This window comes from Lineus longissimus, chromosome 15 (assembly GCF_910592395.1).
Source record: "Lineus longissimus chromosome 15, tnLinLong1.2, whole genome shotgun sequence".
NCBI lineage: Eukaryota > Metazoa > Nemertea > Pilidiophora > Heteronemertea > Lineidae > Lineus > Lineus longissimus.
Window position 1 is genome coordinate 15,353,085 of NC_088322.1, and position 8,567 is coordinate 15,361,651.

Sequence of the window (8,567 nt, forward strand, 5' to 3'; positions counted from 1 at the left end):
TAGCAAAAAGCTGCCTCGTCATGGCAAAAAGAAGTGTATGCCCCTCTCCAATGACCGAAAAGCTAGCTACGGGACTAATGTTTTATCGAGCATCAAGCAAATTCTAGTTGCACATCGCCAGTTCTGTCTACTAAACGTTCTCGACGAACTGACGCAACGGCTGATGCGCTTTGTCTCAAAGAATTGGTCCTCCTGGGGTTTGTATCTGAAGCGGAATAATATCTTTATTAATGACTCAGGATTGGGGATTGTTTTCAAATCATATCGTATTTTGCTCTGATCGTTGTCTTCAATGTTTTATTGGATAAAAGTTTTAATGTCTGTCATTGTCGAGTCAATCATCCTGTAAACCCGTCCTCTCCCAAAGGGGGCACTGCAGTTGCTATTTGTCACCTACTCTTGCCCAAGAAATAATGGGCAATAACTGTTCCTACAGTGCTGTAGCCTAGTGGTAAATCGTGTAACTGCTCCGACCGAATGGTTGGACTCGCCACGCGAAGAAGACACAATCGTGTCGCGTCTCAAACGGATTATCAACATGCATGTTTCCTCAAAATAATTCCTGTCCAAATGTCTAATTGTACCAAACCGCGTCAATCATACAAGGAATGCCACACTTCAATGCCAAAATCGCAGGTGGATGATGTTTTGGCAGACGACACTCTCTTCTAATCATGCGGTTGAAAGAAAATGCGACATGTTCGACCAAACAGGTGGAACGAGGGACGTGCAACTGAAGGACACTTCAAATGCCAGAAACATATCGAATCGAAAACATTTCTTTTGTTGCAAGTTTCTAGGAGGCGTTTGAGTGATAGACTAATGCCAAAGAATTGGCGAAGGATTTGTGGGCGAGGACAGCCCTCATCCTGTGGTGGGAGTGGGGTGATATGTGTCTTTTGGCGAATTATTGAAAAACTCGGACTTTTCGATGGCATGGTATATCTACGTACATGATTCCTGCTTAACAGTTCAGTACAAGAGCTGGCGCTACCACACGTCTCCTGCTGGTGAACTGTCACACAGATGGTAGTATTCACGTCGGAGGCGACGTCCAAACTGGTCTCAGACTTTTTGTCCTTTAGCTAGGAGAACTCCTCGTGTCCCTTTTTGTAAACATAACTTTTGCCTGACGCACTGCTTGTCCTTGCCATCGCATCAACGCTGCTTGATGGTTGAGGCGAGAATTCAGTTGTCTTTACTGCATACAACCCGTGCATCATTCTGCCCTTGCTTACCCCACTGCTTTTACAATGACACAGAAACCACAACACCTTTTTCGAATGTAAACAAACCTGGTAGACAGACGATGGCGCGTGCCCAGTAACTTTATCAATTAGCCAACTAATTGACAAGGACCCGTCACTTTACACTGGAATAAACTGACAGCTTGTCAATCCAAATTTTCCGATTTGCGCCGACGCACCTGTCAATCTTCGAGGATTTCCGAAAAAGCACGAGTGAGTCGTCTGCACGTTCGCCGACGATTTCCGGAAAGGCACGAGTGCCCAGTCAGCTGTTAAGCGCCTGTTGCGCAGCTCGCGGGTGGTAACCATCAGTCAACTTGATGGATTGGTTTAAGATACTGTGTGGAAGGCTGAGTGTGTTGCCCCATTAGCAAATCAACGGTTCACGGTCAGGGGTTTAGATAACATCACTCACAGACACGTTTGACAGATTGCGCATGTCAGGTTGATTTCTGACGTTACTGTGGCAGTGTGATGGATGATAGCTTCATCGCCGATGATCCAATGTGGCAAATTAAATCGCATAAACAATGATTAGTACAAATAATGACATTGTAATGAGACGAAGACAAATGGCATTCAGTTTATGAACGCGGTTGAACAAGTCTAAAAAAGGGGCTTCATGTTTGCCAAGGGTTTTACGCCTCTGACGAACCTAACACACAAGCTGTAATACCCATTTAACGCCTGCGCCACTCGTGTTTATTGTATTTTCTCATGCCTCGACTATATCTAGTGCGCTTATCTCGCACCAGGCGACACCAACAGTCAATAGCAGTGATAACGCGCATGCGCAAGAGTTGCGTGTATACAAGTTTCATCATTCCGTCAAAAGCAGGAGCAACCTTTACATGATCATTCCATTGCAATGAAACTACAAGGGAAAAAGCACGCCAGGGTAACGCAGCATTCGTCGATCGTTGAAGGGTTTTCCTATTGTTGATTCAGGCTGGTTAGGTATCGAAAGCCATTTCTTTATTGAATCAATCTACAGCGCTTGAATCAACATGCAGGTTCGTCTGACATTACCAAGTGGTCCCAATTATCACTAGATATCTTAATTTAATTGGCTGGGAGGAGCGGATCTGATTGGTGCGATATGGCAATGTGTCTATCACGAAGGCAACTTGTGGCTGGTGTTGGTACTGCCACCTGTCTTGACCACAAGTAACTGTGTGGAATAGATTTTGATAGGTGTACCGAGTTTCTTCGAAAAGCAAGATTAAGGGAGAAGAATCGTAGGTTTTGAAAGGCCTACGCCTTGCATTTACCATTGTGGGCTATCGGTACCCCCAAAGAACAAAAACGACGCTGCATGTTGATGTCAAAGTCCATCTCTTCGGCAACAACAACAACAATTTTGTTTGTGTGTTTGAAGGGGGATGTACTGAAAAAAGCAATTCTCTCAAAACTACGTCGGAGAAAAACAAATCACTTCGCCATACTGCCAAGTTGAAAAGCCAAGTTTCCTGAAAAAAGCGTACCTGGACGCTCCGCACGAGACAAGTTGCCTAGGCAACCAGAACGCCCTGCCGAGCTGAGCTTGGTACAGACAGGTGGCGGGTAAATGCAGCTGATGGTCCCCCTATGCGAGGTCAGGTGAAAAATACGATATTGACTTGAAGATTGTGCATAATATACATGTGTCTGTGCTCACTATGTGGTGCAGTTTGCTGCTTCAGTTTACAGAAGTGAAAGTAAGCTTTTAAAATGCAGAGAACGCGTACATTAACTCTTTAAGGTATTGGTAAACCTAACCATGACCTGACATATGGATGCGCCCAAATGACCGTGTTATTCTATCAGCTGTGACTGATACACCGTACCAAGGTATCTTGACAACCAAGGTTTTCACATCTCAGCAATTATATATCTTTAAAATGCAAAAAAAACTGATCTGGTTAGTCGAGATACCAAAGCAAAAAGAGTGAATTAGCGAACAGTTGATAGCTTGTCCTTAGCGACAAGTCGACGACCTTAGCAACTATTTCATAACCATAGCTACCAGTTGATTAGATAGCGACCATTCGTTTACCTTAGCGACCCTAAGCTACCCTTAGGAACCCGATGATTACCTTGGCGACCACTCTGAGCACAACGATAAGTCGATTATGTCCAGATAAAAACGCAGCGACTTGTTGACCAGACTATAACCTTGATGACGAACTATTAACGGAGTAAAACTTCCCTTGCCTACCTTTGCTTGATTCTCTCGGAAGCTGTCTAAATATCGCTCTTTGTTTTGTTTTGTTTTGTTTTGTCATATAATCCACGCGTTCCATTACAATCTCATCATCAATCGAGGACGAACGTAATCCAACAGACGGCGCCAAAATTCAAATCCGTCTGCGGTTGGCCCATTAAAGTTTCCTTCTGATATGGTTGAAAGCTATCTCGTGACAGTCCTCACTAAGAAAACCTAGAGTAAACGTTCCCACCAAAAAAAACTAAACTTTTATCAACCAATCCAACTCATCTCAGCAAGATTCCTTAAGAGCTAATAGGCATGTTACGAATCGAAGGCTAACAGTCATCAGCTATCCTGAGTTGAGGATAAAAAACACGTTGTAGTCCCCGCTCTGCCTCTTGAAAAGTGCATTAACTCGGCATGCTTCATCCTCAGGAGACCTCGCTCGTGCCGGAGCAACTGCTGCGCATGCTTGTCGAATAAAAAGTGTATCTCAGACCACAGAGGGCACTTTCCTCGAGTGCATTTAACTCTCTCACTGAATCCCGGCTGAATTGTACAAACGCGCCAAAAGTTACTGCATGTGGATGAGTTGCTCTGGTACAAATCGAATGCCGGCTTTTTCCATCAGAAATCAATGATACCCAAGCCATCAGTACGGGTTTCCAGTGATGTAGTGACAGATGCATCACTGATTACCAGTAATAAATAAATACAATCCCTTTAGAGGAAGTCATTTCAAAATGTTGAAACTGCTCTGAATCCGAAGGGCGCTGGCAATCCTCTGATTGTTCTCCCGCTACCGCAATTGGTCTACAATTTGCGACCACACTATCCATGTTGAACTGCCTTAGCAAAAACGCTGGAAAGTTGGACCTTTCGAATTCCTTTCTCTTACAAAAAGTATCTTACTCTTCTTGTAGGTTCTATTCTCCACTGCAGTTTCCGGCTATGTTGCATCATGGACATCAATCCCTGTAAAATCACCCGAACACACCAAAATACCAAGCGAATCAAACGCTAGCTCTCCCAGCTAGAAAAAAACACGATTCCCAACCTTCGCTTCGATCTTCCTTGACAACGTTAGAGCATCCCAGCGGCGTGTTCGGAGCCAAATCCTAATGCTAACACAAATCCCTGTTGAATTGTAGAATCGCACTAAAGTAACTTGTAGGCTAATGGCCAGCTAGGCTAATTGGTATGGTATCAGTGACGACTGCTATTGACAAGGACGACTCATCACTAATCTACTAATTGTTAGAGCAACTGCTTGTGTGCATTTCAGTGTAAGTTGAGTGCATGGCTTGTACATTGAGGTGTGCATTACTGCGTAAATGTACTCTGCGTGCGAGGACTTTCATTCCATTTTAACCACCCCCGGACTTTATTTAGAACTTCAAGGGGTATATGCAGGTCTGCCAAGAATACCCAGATTGTCTCCCTGTTTGACAAAAGGTGGTCTTGGCACTTATAAATCGAAGTTGTATGAACTTCAACGTACGTTGGTCTTACAATGTCGACGTGAATGCATCTAAGTTTTGTGTTAAATGTATCACTGATACAGAGTAATAGGTGACATTGAGAATAAATTGACATTGGTTTCTCCGTCTACCTGCTGTTGGTATTGACCAAATAAACTGCACAGGGACAACCGCGTGTTAAAACCCCCACTCTCCGCATTTTCTCTCCATTTCCATTAAGGATAATTACCTATGGGAATGGAACAGAAAGAGTGGTCTTCGTCGTCCCCAGGAACATATTACAGACAGGGTCCATATGTCTACCAGGACCAACGTACATGGCTAAGATCCTGCGGACGAAGTTCCCAGAACAGAAGATATCGCTGATTCCTGCGAAATCACACTCCCACGACTAATAGCTTTAGCAACAGGCCTAGAGTAAAATGATATCTTTGTTTAGCGAGTTGGTGAGTCTCTTTGTGATTGGGCCGTCTGCAGCAAACTCTGTGAAGCAGGCACGAGCGCCTCTGATTGGACAATGAATGACAGGATGTCTCTGTAATTGGTCCATCTGCAGCTATCTCGGCGAAGCAGGATTTTGCGACACTGATTGGACAATAAGATATGGATCGTCGACCTCATTGGTTCGTGACATTATGCAACTAAAATTTTGAAGAAAAATATCCTGAAAACAAGACAGACGGCATCTTAAAGCATGAAAACGGAACACGAACAATTTAAGACCCCAGACCTACCTCAATGCAGTATTGTCCTGAATACAGGGCTGGTTCACCTGATAAATCCCAATTTCTCAAGCTTTCAAAACGAAATTGGCTCAACAACTTTTTCAGACTTGACGCCGCGCTAGGAAATTACGACTGGGCTATTCCTATGCGTGGGCACTTTATTTCTGCGGGTAGTTACCCGCCGAGTTTCAATCAAACCAAACACCGCGGGTTCCTAACCAGAATCGACGTTAGATGTAAACTGGTACAGGAGATTGCCAAAGCACTGATGAGGCAGCAGGTTTCCCTGTGGAAAGTTTAAAAGTTGAATTATACGATTCGTTGTCGCCATAAAGGTAACACCAACCCCCGTCAGCATCACTAAGCAATGGAGTCGCCGTCAGTATCACCAATTGATGGTGTCACCCTTTTTAGCACTACGCAGGGTAAAGTTGTCTCCATTTCAGCTTCACCAAACATTATGTCGCCGAAGTCAGCTTTGACGGCGTTGAATGCATCATCATTCTTATTCCCAATTTAAAACAAACCATTAGTGATCATGGCCTCCTGGGATTGATTCCGTTTTTTCTTAATCTCCTCAGTCCCGATATTCCCCCTTTAGGCTGATTCCGTGCGCAGGACCACTTCATCCCGAGACGTACTATCTTACTCGAATGGAAATAGCATTAACCAGTGGATGATCAACTGATACGCTTTTGATAGAGTCTAACGTATTGAACCCTGCGTCCCGTTATCTTAATTATCTGCTCTGTGCTGTCATACCAAGGCTAGACGGCTCATCAGACGTCAATCACTAGGAGAAGCATGCACAATCCATGGCTTTCACTTGGTGATGGTATTTACTTGTGGTGGTGACTTTTTCGAGTTGAAAGTCGACGATGTTGCAACAATTGCAACATTCAAAACATCCCACTGCCGAGGTTCCAAGAATTGATTTCAGATAAGCCGGTTGTGGATGAGTAGAGATAAGCTAGCATTCAGCAGCACTACTCCAGTCGCAGTTTCGAATGCGTTTTCATTTTTTTCAGTTCGCTACGTTATCATCGTAAAATCATCTAATAACTAGTTGTGTCTTCGATAGATTTTCCATGCGCAAGAGATGACACGTTATATGCTGTACATTTCAGTGTTTGATATGGTGCTATTCTGTTCGATGCCAAAATAATATTTGGATTGACTCATCAGTTATTTGTTGAAATTCGCTGCATGATGCTATGTTGTGACCTGGCCATAATTAGAAAGAAGAACTAAGTACTTTTCCTGCTCCCTTATCTACCCCGGAGATGCTTTTTTCTGGAGGCCTGATAGATTCGAAAAGAACTTCGTTGTACCCAAGCTATAACAAGACCTATGTTATTTTTGTTTTACCAAGGAAGATATATGCTAATCTTTCTGAAAAAAGTACAATTTGATAAGACTGATTGAGTTTCAACTGTTTAAATCTGCTTACCTTTAACACGGATGTATAGCTCAACATGAAAAATATCACAAATCCACTAGATCACAATCCATGAATATTTTGTCGGTGGTCGGTAAAAGTTCTTGAATACTTCCGAGGCATGTGACCAGAACGACCTAAGCAGACTGTTACATCCCAGCGTCCCCTGGTCAGCGTTCCCTGTTATCTCTCTATTGATATCTATATCCATTGCCACAAAGCATCACTGTCAATACTTTATCACAGATCAGTCAATAGACGATCCACAGCCGTCGTTTCGGTTAATTATCCAACACGTTGGCCACTAATTGTTGTATTGAAATAGGAAAGCGGTTAGTATTGGTGAAATATATTACCGTGTTTCATTCCTGCACCACAACAGAAAAATTTACTTCCCCGTGTATATAAACATGATAGAGTCAACTAACCCTTCAAATAACCCCGCGTATTCTGAGTAAAACTATTTGCGGTGATAGCATTCGGGATTGTAAGGTTTCATTGAGAGTCTAAATGGTTACAGCGTGGGATATTGATCGATCAACTATCAAAACATTGCATCGTTCTCTTCGTTAGGAGATAACGGAACTGTATCGATGGGGATTCTATGGACCAATTGAGGGAGGAAATGGGCTCCGTACCTGCTTAATGCTGGGCGAGATTGAAACTGAGCAGTGGAACCGAATGCTCTGGAATTTTCGATGGCAAGATAGATGTATTGGTTGCACTCGAATGTTAAAGGGGAACTTAGTGGTGACGATGGATGTATCAATTGTACTCGAATGTTATTGGGGAGACGCCCTGCAAAGGTCACTAAACCCAACCCTGTGTTGATTGAAACTGGGTACTGTAGCCAAATGCCCTGTGAGTCGGCGGGTGGCACGTTATTAAGGGGGAGAAGTTCTGCAATATGGCATGGAATTCTGTGAACCTGCTGTTAAAGGAGGGAAAGTGTAAAGTTATTTATTCAGATGATGTGTTCGAAAATAATGTTGTGGAAGCGGGAAAAGGGGGGGGCATTTTGACCAATTATTGCAGGCCGAGGGCTTTGTCAGATCCTATCCTCACAAAAATGCGTCATTGGAATGACACTGATATTTCCACACCAATGGTTACAGTTCTAATTGAGACACTTTTCGATAAAAAAGAATCCGAGTGCAGCGCTTTGAATTTGCCGCCAGCTGTACGATACGAATAGAGCGTTTCGAATTTCGCGCCAACTCTCCCGGTCTTCGGGCCTATGGTCTCGTTAGGGAGTTTTTCCCAAATGTACGTGATGATGACGTGCCCCATTAACAGGACGTAACATCTATTTTAAAATGCGTTTCCAAAGTGAATGCATGAGGACCACCCATTTGTGTCGTATATCACTGGAAACGCCCGATTCCCCTGATTCTGCAGGAATTCGGGCATTTTATTTCTTTTAATAAATCATAAGCGTCGCATTTGCTCCTAAGCTCTGTTCACCATCCCAAATGGCAATATTGCCAA